The following is a 12,410-nucleotide window of genomic DNA, read 5'->3' on the forward strand; positions in this document are numbered from 1 at the left end:
TGTGGTGGTTATGCTTAAAAGGTATTTGTTTGCAGACAGATTGTGGGCTGGGATATAAGATTATAGGATAGAATGAAGAGCAAGGCAGTTGTTGGGTTTATATATCAATTTGCGGGTGAGAGTTAGTTAAAAAAATTACAAATTTAAATAATCAAACAGCAACATGTGGTAAGACAAGTCCTGTCAAAAAATAGTTACAACAATGAAGAGCATGTGGATCAAAGGAAAGCGTGCAAAGTCCGATTGCTACAAAGATAGGTTTTATATTAAACGAGCAGGGAGCAGCAACCAACTAAACCCATACAAGTAAGCCTCATTTGTGTAAAATAAAAGTGGGGAGGGAGTCCTGTTCATACCTCTCAACCTCTTACAGCAGGAAATCTAGACAAAGTCATAAATAATGGGGTGACAAATGCCCAAAATAGGGACATTTTTTAAATATTACTCTTACAAGCTTAGAAAGTTGATAGAATAACAAGTGTTGCATTAGCATGCATTTTCTGAGGGGTATGACGTCTGAATCTCAAATGAGTTGTCATTATTTTCTGACTTCAAACCTCAATGATTTGCCAAAAAAAAAAAATATTGAGAAACAGACCAAAATTATGAGTAAAAAATCTGGACTTTCTGCAAAAATCTGTAGAGTTGAAACGTATAGTACTGTTGGTAGTTAAGAAGTCTCATAATGGTTATTTTTATAAAGTTTTCCACCATGCTACGGTGCTGACAGATATGGCACCTAGTATCTAATACCACTCAAAAGAAAAATCCACTGCTAGAAAAACAATTTTGCAAACTTACTAGGTGGAGACAGAATTTTAAAGGACTTCAATTATAGTAATCCTGTGGGCCACAGGAAAAAAACATTTTTATCCTAAATAGTTTGGAAGGCAGCAATAACATGCTTTTCAAAAACATGGATTCATATTGGAGTTCATTCCTAAGAGAACACCTTTTGACCTATTACCACGCTAAGTCAATGCCAGTAGGTTTGTTAGCAATTGGTCAATCTCAAGTTCTGACTCCATTGAACCAGTCTGGAAATGAAATCTTCACCACACTTACTGGATGCAGCAATTATTTCTGTGAAAATGTGATTCTTTAACTCGTAAGTGCATATTTGGCGATATTTCTCCAAATCTAGCCGTTGCTTGCTGTAGAAGATACCACATCATTTCTGTCTGATGAACTTCACAGCATCATCATTCTTCATTCCACACTCAACAGTGCAACTGCAATAAGAGGAGGAGCCCTTATAAGTCCTGTAATGCAGTGTACAGTATAGCAACAGCCTGGCAATTCATGGAATTTAGTTTTCAACATGCTTAACCAGTCATCAATGATCTGATTGGATGGTGGAGCACCATCAACAAAAGGCCAGTCCAAGACTGGCATGCCTTCCTTTTCAGCTGAGGTTGTGTCATATGTGGCTTGACATACTCTTACAATTGTAGTAACTCCATACTTTTTCAGTTCCTCAGTAAACTTGTTCAAGGTTGCATTGGTGGGCTTATGCGTGATGAGGAATCTTGTGTTCTTGTAAGTGATCTCCACAGGAGTAGGGCAGTTAATTTCAGCCACAGTTAAAGTTTACAACAGACAGAAATACAATAAAAATGGAAAGAAAAATCCTTTTACAATAAAATGCAAAAAGGGCCGACAGGAAAAAATAGTTACTTCATTATTATTCACTTAGAATTCAATGCTTAAAAATAAAGTTGGGAAGAAAGGAAGAAATGTAGAGAAAAAACTTCCAAAGAAGCAACAATCCTCCTCAGTCTGCCAATGCATAGGCCAAAAGGCCATGCACGTATGTTTACTCTATCCAGCTTTTGATGTCTTGGAATGTAGTGTTTATTGGCACTGCTGAAAAGTAGAAGTTTATGCCATTTGTGATCAGGTGTATGCACTGCTCTTAAGGGGGTTTTCTTGAGGAGTAACATTCATTTCTAGAGTTCACTTGTCTGCACAGAGAACATGCTGTGGAAGGCAGTAGTCTCCACTGCCCTTCAGAAACTCCATAAATGTGAGATCAATAACACCATAGAATTGAGGGGCATGCTTGCTCATTGAAGATTGCAACTTAATCATAAAGTCAGACCTTGGGCAGACAAATGAAGGGTACAACATCATACCATACAGTACACTGTTATGGGCATTGCTATTCTGAGCTGCACATGATGGTCATAGGCTAGATTGCTGTTTATGTGTGTTCCCAAGTCCCTGACTAATAGGTCAGCTCTCAAGGGTGTGTTGTCAATATGATAGTTACCATGGTTGGATGACTTCCCAAAGTATAATATTATGCATTTCTTGGCATTTAGCTTTAGTCCATGGCTCTGACACCAGTTATTTGTCTGTGTCAGCCCTTCCCAGAGAACATTTCAATCAATGGGAGAGTCTATGACTGCTCTTAAATTTGCAATCATCTGCAAATTTAGTCAGCCAGAGGCCATTGGCAGTGGTCTTGACTTCAGAGAAGTAAATGCCAAAAAGGAGTGGTCCCAGGACCAATCCCTGAGAGACTCTGCTTGTGACTCACGTATTTGTAGAGGTGGACTCTCCAACTCTAACATTCTGAGTCTTGTCTGTGAGCCAGCTGGCTACCCCATTAGATGATATAAGGGTTTATGCAGCACCTCCTGAATTTCTCAACAATGCCTGAGTGTGGTATCATATCAAATGCCTTGAACAGGTCAAAGTAGGCAGTGTGAACCCTTTTACCCTTGGCCATTGCTTTGGTGACCTTCTAGAAGAAGTCCACCAGGTTGAGTAGGCATGACCTGCCCTTGACAAAACCAAACTGAGTTGGGTCCAGTGTCTGAGGTTTCCTGTATCATTCTAATGATGTAATAGTGGGTGGTCATGCTTTCTATACTTTGACAATTTTTAGTAGAAAGTGATGCAGAATGCAGTACAATGAGTCCTACTACTACATCTGCAGACATTGAAAATAGCAAAAGGCCCTTGAAAAGTAAGTACATCTAGTTAAATGGGTCTATATTAGATCACTGAATGCTTAAAAAAGTGAACGGTGATTAATCGACCCTATGAAAGCAAAAGCTTACAATTTTGAACTGTCAGAACAGTGAGTTTTTTCCTAGGGAAAAAAAATCACTGTTCCAGCAAAAAAAGAATACTTTAAACATCACACTTAAATATACCAACTCCAAGACCGCACTACAGTGCCGAAAATGGCAAAGTAACGAAGCGGCCAAGCAAATTCTTTCCCAGGTAAAGAATTTGCTTAAAAGCCACTTCGATATTTCGCTGTTTCAGGCTTTTGAGTTTGACCAAGATGCATTTGAAAGAATGTGTCTTTGGTCTTCTGATAGGGAATGCAGTTAAACATCTGAACATATAATTACCATAAAATATGAATGCCAAATAGCACATACATCTGCCCACATCCAATAGAAATGTGACATGCCACTCAGAAACATGTTTAAAAACAGAGAGTGACAAGAATGATGGAAAATATAATAACATTATAAGTGAGACATTGTAAAATGTGCAGACTTTATTTAACTCTATGGCAATATTTTTGCTTCCAGAAAAGGGAGATATAAGATGTGTGTCCTCTTTCTTTAAATTATTGTTGCCACTAGTATGTTGGCTATTTAATATGATTTTCTCTTTGCCAGATAGCTTCAGAAATCAAATGTGAAGTGATCGGAGTGGACTTGTGTGAAAGGGTAAATCAAGCCTAAAAATAGGGACATACCTCCAGAAATAGGGACATCTTGTGTGGGTGGAAATCAGGCATGAAGATAGGAATGTTTCTCCAAAATAAGGACACTTGAGCAGTCTACAAAATCAGTTACTCAGATAACAAACCAATAAATGAAGGATCGCTGAAATTTAAACTGCTAAATATGACAACTTTTTCACCTGTCAGCCAAACTCCATTAAAATAAAAACTCATCTTGTAACCTAAGTTACTAACATTTCATCACAACTTGTAGAGCTGATTTTCACTATACTAAACATGCCTCTCTTTCATTGCTGCCTCACTTTGACAATCTCATTGAGCGTATCTAAAAGAAAGTAGCAACTACTCCAAATTAAGAGCAGAATTTAAAACGTACCTGTTAAAAGAAGTCCAGTCTACCCGCTTGTCTAATGGCAGTATCATCTAAGCTCTATGACATTCCCAATTCCTCTATATTGCTTTCCCACTCACTCATGAATTATAATGTACATAATACAAATACTGCTTATTACTGAATGAATCTTGGATGTTTGCTGCAATACCTATACACCATTACATTAGCTTTAAACATCTTGTATTGTCTTAATCTGTAATTATCATAATTACATTCTACATTTTTGTATCAACTGTAAAATTATTTTCACCTGGTCATCTTTGATCAGTGCACTACCTAGTAGCTAATATAAATAAAAGAAATAGGATCATGATTGGGTTTCTGGTCATAACCAACTCATGATGTGTTTGCAACATGGATGCCAATAATTTAATCTGAACAGTAAAGCTGGAGAGGTGACTCTTTGCATCTACATCAACAGCACATAATAAAAGATTATGTTGATGAGTTAATCAAATTTTTTTCAAGTGCACAGAGCATTATCTGTTCCATGTACTACCATTTATAAGAGTAAAATAGAATGAAAAAGAAAAGAAAGAAAGGGAAACTGTAGCAGTGTGTAGTGTTTCACCAGCTTTGACAACTGGTAAAGTACTTACTGTTGAATAGATATCAGCACACCTCTCAATATCTCTGATTAAGAAGTCTGGTCAAATCCAAAAATAAAAGGAGATCAAAAGATCCGATCAAGAAAAGATTTTAAATATTGTTCTAATTTAATAGAAAAATAATAGAACAACAAGTTTTGCACCAGTTTTCATTTTCTGAATAACAATAATAATAATAGTAATAATAATAATAATAATGAAATGTTTGGCATTATAGACTGTTTATAATCCTCAGTGATTTACCAGAAATTCAGAACTTTTACAAGGAGGTAAACATACACGACAGACTCAGAAGCTTTCTACAAAATTGGGGAGAGATGAGAGGTATGGATTGCAGGCAAAAAAAAAAGTGCTTCTCTGTAGAATTAATGACTTTAAAAGTTGTATGAAACCAATATAACAAATTTTCTGTTTGTGTGACAAAATGAAGCTCTAAGAGATTTCACTAGGTCTGTAACTATCTGATGCTGCTCTTTGCTGGTGAACATTGTCCTCTGCTAGTCCAATTTTAACAGCTCTTAGGTGCATTTAATAAGATTTTGTTAGGCACCCCTAGATTCTGGGCTTGCACTAAGGAAGATCTTGACCAGTTCTTCTTTTTCCTGATTTTGGAGTGAAATCATGGCTCTCAGTGCACTATAGCTAAAATCCTAGTAAACTGTTTTCTTTATTGCCTGTTTCATACGGTAGTTGGATTTTAGTTTTTCTTTAGTGGTGACTCCCAAGAGCTTGCTATGGACTATCAGTTTAGTCGTAGGGTTTTTAGATGAGAAGATGATGAACTGATGTTTTTGGACAGCAAGTGGCTTAGATGTGAAAAGGAGCTGTTTTCTTTCAGTTAAGCAGCAGCTGGGAGTCTGATAGCCATGTTTCAGTTGAAGAGAAAGATTCTTGGGTAGTTTGTTTCAGTTTATTCAAACATTCAGCTGAGCAAATGAGAGTTGAATTATCGGTGCACTATATGATGGAATCATACCTGTTTTATAGTCTTAGCAGTTTTGATCAAAGGACTTTTTAAATCTTGAATCTGTTTCCTCTTCTTAGCTGCTTACTGTTTAGGTAAAAACTATTGTCTTTTGACTAGATACTGAGATTTTATACAGATAATCCATTTCTGACTCTTTGTAAAATGTCAAAACACAGCCAGAATATTGCCAATACACAAATGCTATCATTCTATACTTATGTCCAGAAATAACCACTGAATGCCATGTATTAATCTATATATTATAGCCATGGTATACCTGAGATTAACTTTTACTGTATAGTCATGTTTTTGATGACTGGTGGAAAAAATAGATTATGGTGCTATGCAACGTGCTTACAGTATGCTTTATCAAAAGACAGTAAACCACCACACAGCCTCTGACTGACAAATATACTTTTCTGCTTAATTTACAAAATATTCAAAATAAATTTATGCTCTGCACTAAAGTCAGCCAACTCCATGTTTACTGAAGTGCGCTGATATTGATGACAGTATATACAGATAATTATAAATTCTTTTTTTTTTAAGAAAGATAATCATAAATTCTCATGAAGAGGAGGAAGCCTGTTAGCACAAGGGATTAATGTTATAAGTTTATTATGAGCTGCTTCCAGTAGAACAGCTTTTAGTTCCTTTTGCCTCCTTTACCTAGTCTATGATTTTTAACAAGTCACACGACCACATTCCTGTGATGAGTCTGGAAATGGTCCATATCGATTAGTGCATTGCTCTGGTTAACAAATATAGGTATGTGACTAAATCCATTTAAGCATACTGCATCATATGCATTTAATCTTAGAAACTTAGGACGGGCATATCTGCATAAACATGTAATGCTAGAGCATGTCTGTCTGTCTATCATCAGACACACACACATTCACACACACACACACACACACACACACACACACACACACACACACACACACACACACACGCACACATATGGGTTTATATAAATCCATGTAAAGTTCAATTCATCTAAACTCATTTGATCAAGTCCAGTTGATCTAAAATTCTTTTAATCTAGACTAATTTAATTTAAACGTGTAGAATTCTATAGAAAGTATCTGATGGTGTAATTTTTTATCATAGGAATTATTATGAAAGTGAGATTAGCGGAGTGCAATGGTCAACATCATATTGTACTCCCCAATTTGTAGATGATTGTGTTTTTACTCTGGCACTGATTCACTGCCTGTGGTGTTTTTATCTTTCTCCAAGGCTGTGTGACCATGGAGTTAGAATAAATAAGTAAGGGAGAGGTGCAGGGAGGCTTGGCCACCTACAAAAATATTTTTATGGGATATTTGTTGAGAAGTAAGTTTTTGATGAAATGTGTTTAGATTAAATGAGTTTTAGATCAACTGCAATCGAACAAATGAGTTTCAGTGAAATTATATAAACCCAAATATATATATATATATATATATATATATATATATATATATATATATATGGGTCTATATCATATGAGTGAATCACACAAATTGCGAATGCTCTTAATATCAAACGTACCGGACCTTGAAGTGCTTTTTCTGAGATTGCATTACAGTGAAGAATGGGATATCTGCCCTTTCCTCACTGTAGTGCGAACTCGGAGTTGGAATATATAGGTCCAGTACGTTCGATATTATGAGCGTTCGCAATGTGTGTGCAATTCGCTCATATCATATAGACTATATATATATATATATATATATATATATATATATATATATATGTATATATATATATGTTCGACACTTCCAAATGCCAAATTTCATATGGCCGAGACCATATGATCGACACTTGAAATGTTGAACATATGAAATACAAAAGTAAAAGCCAACAAACACTTACCTAAACACTGCTAGCAGGGGAGAAGCCCCCCCTGTACCCACTGTGGGGGGATCCGCCCCCACGACCCCGCAACTTAAATATACCAACTCTGAGATCGCACTACAGCACAGGAATGGAAATCTTTCCATTCTGCACTGTACAGAGATGCCGGTTCTGCATTGTCTGCATTTGAAATGTTGATCATATGGTCTTGGCCCTGTGAAATTCGGTATTTTGAAATGTTGACAATGTGAAGGGGACCCATTTATATATATATATATATATATATATATATATATATATATATATATATATATATATATGCAGACATATATAAATAGATACATAAACATATACACACACACACACACACACACACACACACACACACACACACACACACACACACACATATATATGTGTGTGTGTGTGTGTGTGTGTGTATGTATATATGCTTTTGATCATTTAAAAATGTATATATGCATACATTTATACTTGAACATATATGTATATTTGAAAGTGTTTCATTTATTTACATTCATTGATGTATGATTTACTGTTACAGTGATCATGAATTCATGAATCTTTATTTTGTTTGTTGGTGTAATAGATTTATAGTCATGTATAAGTATGCAAAAGTAGTTAGAAATAAATTTGTCTTTATACCTTCAAACATCTGGAGACATTTTCAATGTCATATACATGAACTCAGTGACATTTCTACCCACATACATGTATGTATGCATTTTCACATTGACTTGCATGAATATTCTTATGGAGTTTTACAAACAGTTTAGAATTGTACATATAACACTAGCATATATGAAAAGCTGTGCTCTTGGCACATATACAGTGCTACATTACTGAGCGCACAACAAAGTGTGTACTATTGCACACTTAGATATGCAGAACTAAATGAGTCTGTATTGTATCACTCAAGCATGCTCAGACATACTTGTTTAAGTGTGCTTACAAACCATCTTTATTTGTCAGCTCAACATGTTTTGTAGTTATATATAAACTTATGTTATAGGGGAAAATCATCCGATTAATGCATGCATGTTGCCTAAATATGACTTCTTAATCCAAGGAAACTAATTAGTGATTTGCCTATTAATGTTAAGGAACTTAATTAAGAATAAGCTGTTAATGTTGAAAGGTTAAGAAAAAAAAGTGCCTTTTTGAGACAAGTATTTGAAGCAGTGATAGCAGGTAACTAGATATGACACAACATATTTATCTCTTCAACTAGCTATGTCAGGTAGCTCTTCAATTAAGATCTGCTGGAAATTAAGATTACAGGGGTAGCCTGATTTAAAAAGACAGGCCACTAGTTTATAGAGTATACTTGTTGAACTGACTTTTTAAATGCACACAGGTTAATTATCAGCATGGTAAATGGAAAAAAAATCATAGTTTTAAGAAACTTCATTTCCATGAAAACTGTGACAACATCAGGAATACTTGTATAGTGTAACAAAATAAGTTCTCTAATGGGTCAGCATGTGTATTACATGTAAGAAATGTGGACACAGAACATAACATCTTAGTGGATTTGTGCTACATTGCTTGTGAGAAACAGCTATTAGTGCAAATACAGGACATGACAGCATGCTGTTCTAATAGTTGACAACATACAAATATGAGATGTGTGACAGTTTGTAAGACATAACCCCTTCCTGCTTGTTTATTAAAAACACCATACAGTTATGCCATTATTACTGAAATAATGTAGTTGACTTGTAATCTTTGAATTTAGGTGAAACATTTTGAACAAATATGGTTGGAGAAATGTTCAGAAGTAACTCTCACCTGTCCCAAAACAATGTTCCTAAACATTTATGAGATTCGTTTACCAAGACATGACCTTACAGAAACATTCCATTCCTATAAATATTATGATATATTGCCATGGTGACTATCTGACAAACTTGGGTTCTTTTGTGTATATGCATCTTAAATAAAACTTTTCCATGTAGTTTAGCAATTGTACCAACAGAGGGTTCTTTTACTATAAAAATATAGATGAGCTAAGAATACTTGGAAGAATACTGTGAGAGCAACACTTGTGAGAAAGCTTTCCTTCTCATGGGTTGTTGATCCAAAGATCTGGTCAGTTTAGAAGGGCACCCCACCTATGACCAAAGAGGTTGACACTACCACTCATTGCAGGAGACCTTGCTGTGGCTGCTGTGTGAAATCTCACCTGCTTCTATTGCCACATCTGTTCTGTCAGTATCTTGCTGATGTTCAATTTCCATTGGGGGACAGGGACAGAGAAGTCCCATAGATGTCTGAGCAGTGTGTTTCTGAACTTGTGCACTGATAAAGAACACATTTTGTTGCTAGACAAACTATTCTGACATAATACTTTAGAGAAAATGTCAAAAGAAATGTTAGGTTCCAGAAAAAAAAAAGATAAGACAGAATATTAGCAATACTGGTACAAAACCAGCATTATTATAGGCAGTCCCAGGCTGTATTAAACATGGAAAATGAGTCACAAATATCATTGGAGATGGGATGCCATTAACTGATTTGACAGTAATAATAAACTTTTCTAAAAACTGTTGCTCTTTAAAGGAGAATTTTGAATCGCCTTGAGTGAAACCATGTTCAGTCAGTATAGTCAAAACTCATTATGCATAGATATACAGAGTGGCAACTGCTATGCACCCTACCCTGTACTGTCAGAGTAGAGCAAGTCCTGGTGAAGGGTCTATGTTCAGTCATTGAATGGAAAAAAAACATTGAATGGCATGTTTCATCACACATGCTGTTCATGGAGCCATTTGAGTAAGACAGCATTATGGTAGGGCTCACTAAATTTGCCCGTTCCCCACTGTAGTGTGATTTCAGAATTGGTATATATAATTAGTGGGAGGGCATAGGCCCCACATGAGGAGTTTCGCTGAACTGCATTTTCGATGTAATGCTGTTCAGAGATATTTCCATTTGATGACTGAACATAGACCCCACAGTAAATGCTTGTAAATGACCTTAGCAGCTGCAACAGAAGAACATCTGGAGATTTTAATAATAAATTAAGTTGTGAACTTTTTATCACCACAGCTAAATGATGTTATGCAATGACTGACTTGGTTAACATCTTCTAGTAGATGCTTTCCTCTCCAAAGCAATGGCAGTAGACAACAGTTTGCATTTTCTTACAGGAGAGCTTACTGATTTTTGTTTTCTTGATCATAGGCTATTGGCATAGAGGGACTAACCTGGTCAATAAAACATATATACATGTATACATACATGCATATGTACATACATACACATGTATATAAACAGATACATAAATATTAAATTATGCTGAACAATGTTCACCCAGGAGGGGGGAGTTCTAAATCTAAACTTCTTCTTTCGGCTTTTCCTGGTTAGGGGTCGCCACAGCAGATCACCTGTCCGCTCATGATTGGCAGTGGAGTTTTACAGTGTCGAGTTACCAGCCTGGCACCCAACCTTCCACAGAAGGCACACACACTCACACCTAGGGCCAATTTAGAGTGTCCAATCCACCTGCAGCATGTCTTTGGGATGTGGGAGGAAACCGGAGCACCCGGAGGAAACCCACGCGACCACAGGGAGGACATGCAGACTCCACACTGAAGGCACCCCAGCATCGAACCGGAGAACCTCTTGCTATGAGGTGACAAGACTAACCACTGTACCACTGTGGCCACCCTGGAGTTCTAAATCTAAACGTGATATATTAATGAGAAATCTGTCCATCCATTCCTGTGAAGTAACAGAATTTTTGTGCCTTGGACTGTTACTGAAACAAACCTATAATGGCATTAGGACAACCACAGCAGCAGACTGCTTTTGTAGTCAAACTCATATTATTATTACATTCTGAAAAGAAGCTGTTGTGTGGAAAAAAAAACATGCTAACATATCCCTGCTCAAATAACGCTTTTCTGGTGAGTACTATTAAGCAAGCAGGGTAAAGAGTAATGACAGGAAGCAGTAAAATATTCTTTTAAAAGTGACTGCATGAAACTTGTATAAAACTGGCATGTTCATTGCTTGGAGCATCATAAAATGTACTCTGAGATTCTGATTTAAGCTTGTAGGTTGTTGAGCATTTTTTCTACAGGGAAATTGACTGGGGATACATTGCTGATTTATGGTTCAATTGCAAAGTCAGATGGCTACAGCAAATCTACTGTGGGCACAGAGAAGCATGCAGAATCATTCTCTCTTTTGGAATAACTAGTTGTAGTATGAGAAACAATGTCCATGGCTCCCCAGGACCCTAGAACAGTTGGCAGTGTGGTTAGTACCTGCAGCAGGAAGCCTGTTGGATATGCCAGTGGCAGTGAAAATGGAGTGTACAAAGGACAATGCCCTTATTATTGTTTGAGAGGAATGAACAGGTGTTGTGCTTGGTGATCAGTACATGCTTATGTAACTACTGCTTATAAAAGTGTACAGCAACACATGAAATCCTGTACATTTCTATAGTCACACATGCTCCAAAATGTTCTTTAGGTGATGCTTTCTACACACAATAATTCTCCTTTGGGGAGTAATAGCTAGTCATCTGAGTAGGGATTATCTGAGGGCATCCATCAAATTGTGTTCTAGCTGCAACACAGAAAGAATTCAGAAATGTACAGAACGCTGTCCTAATAACATATTCAGCCTTCAGAGACCAGGTTCTACTTGATTATTCATCCATAGAAAATCCAGGTCGGACAAGTCACACATATTTCAGTCCCCCTAATTTGCACTTGGTTATACCACTTGTGGGCATGGTGCTGCACGCTTCTTTCTGCCTACAGTGAATGTACAATAGCAATGTGTCTCTGTAACCAGACTGCAATTCTACCATGTGTCTTCAGCTAATTGACCCTGCAGATATATGTTCTGCAG

The 12,410-nt window shown here is 36.6% G+C and overlaps 1 pseudogene; it reads right to left on the reverse strand.

The window, feature by feature from the left end:
• Positions 1 to 1,061: 1,061 nt before the first annotated feature.
• On the reverse strand, positions 1,062 to 1,587 carry LOC122802146 (annotated as a pseudogene).
• Between the last annotated feature and the right edge of the window lie 10,823 nt (positions 1,588 to 12,410).

Source organism: Protopterus annectens, chromosome 5.part0 (assembly GCF_019279795.1).
Source record: "Protopterus annectens isolate FY-2018-M chromosome 5.part0, PAN1.0, whole genome shotgun sequence".
Taxonomy (NCBI): Eukaryota; Metazoa; Chordata; order Ceratodontiformes; family Protopteridae; genus Protopterus; species Protopterus annectens.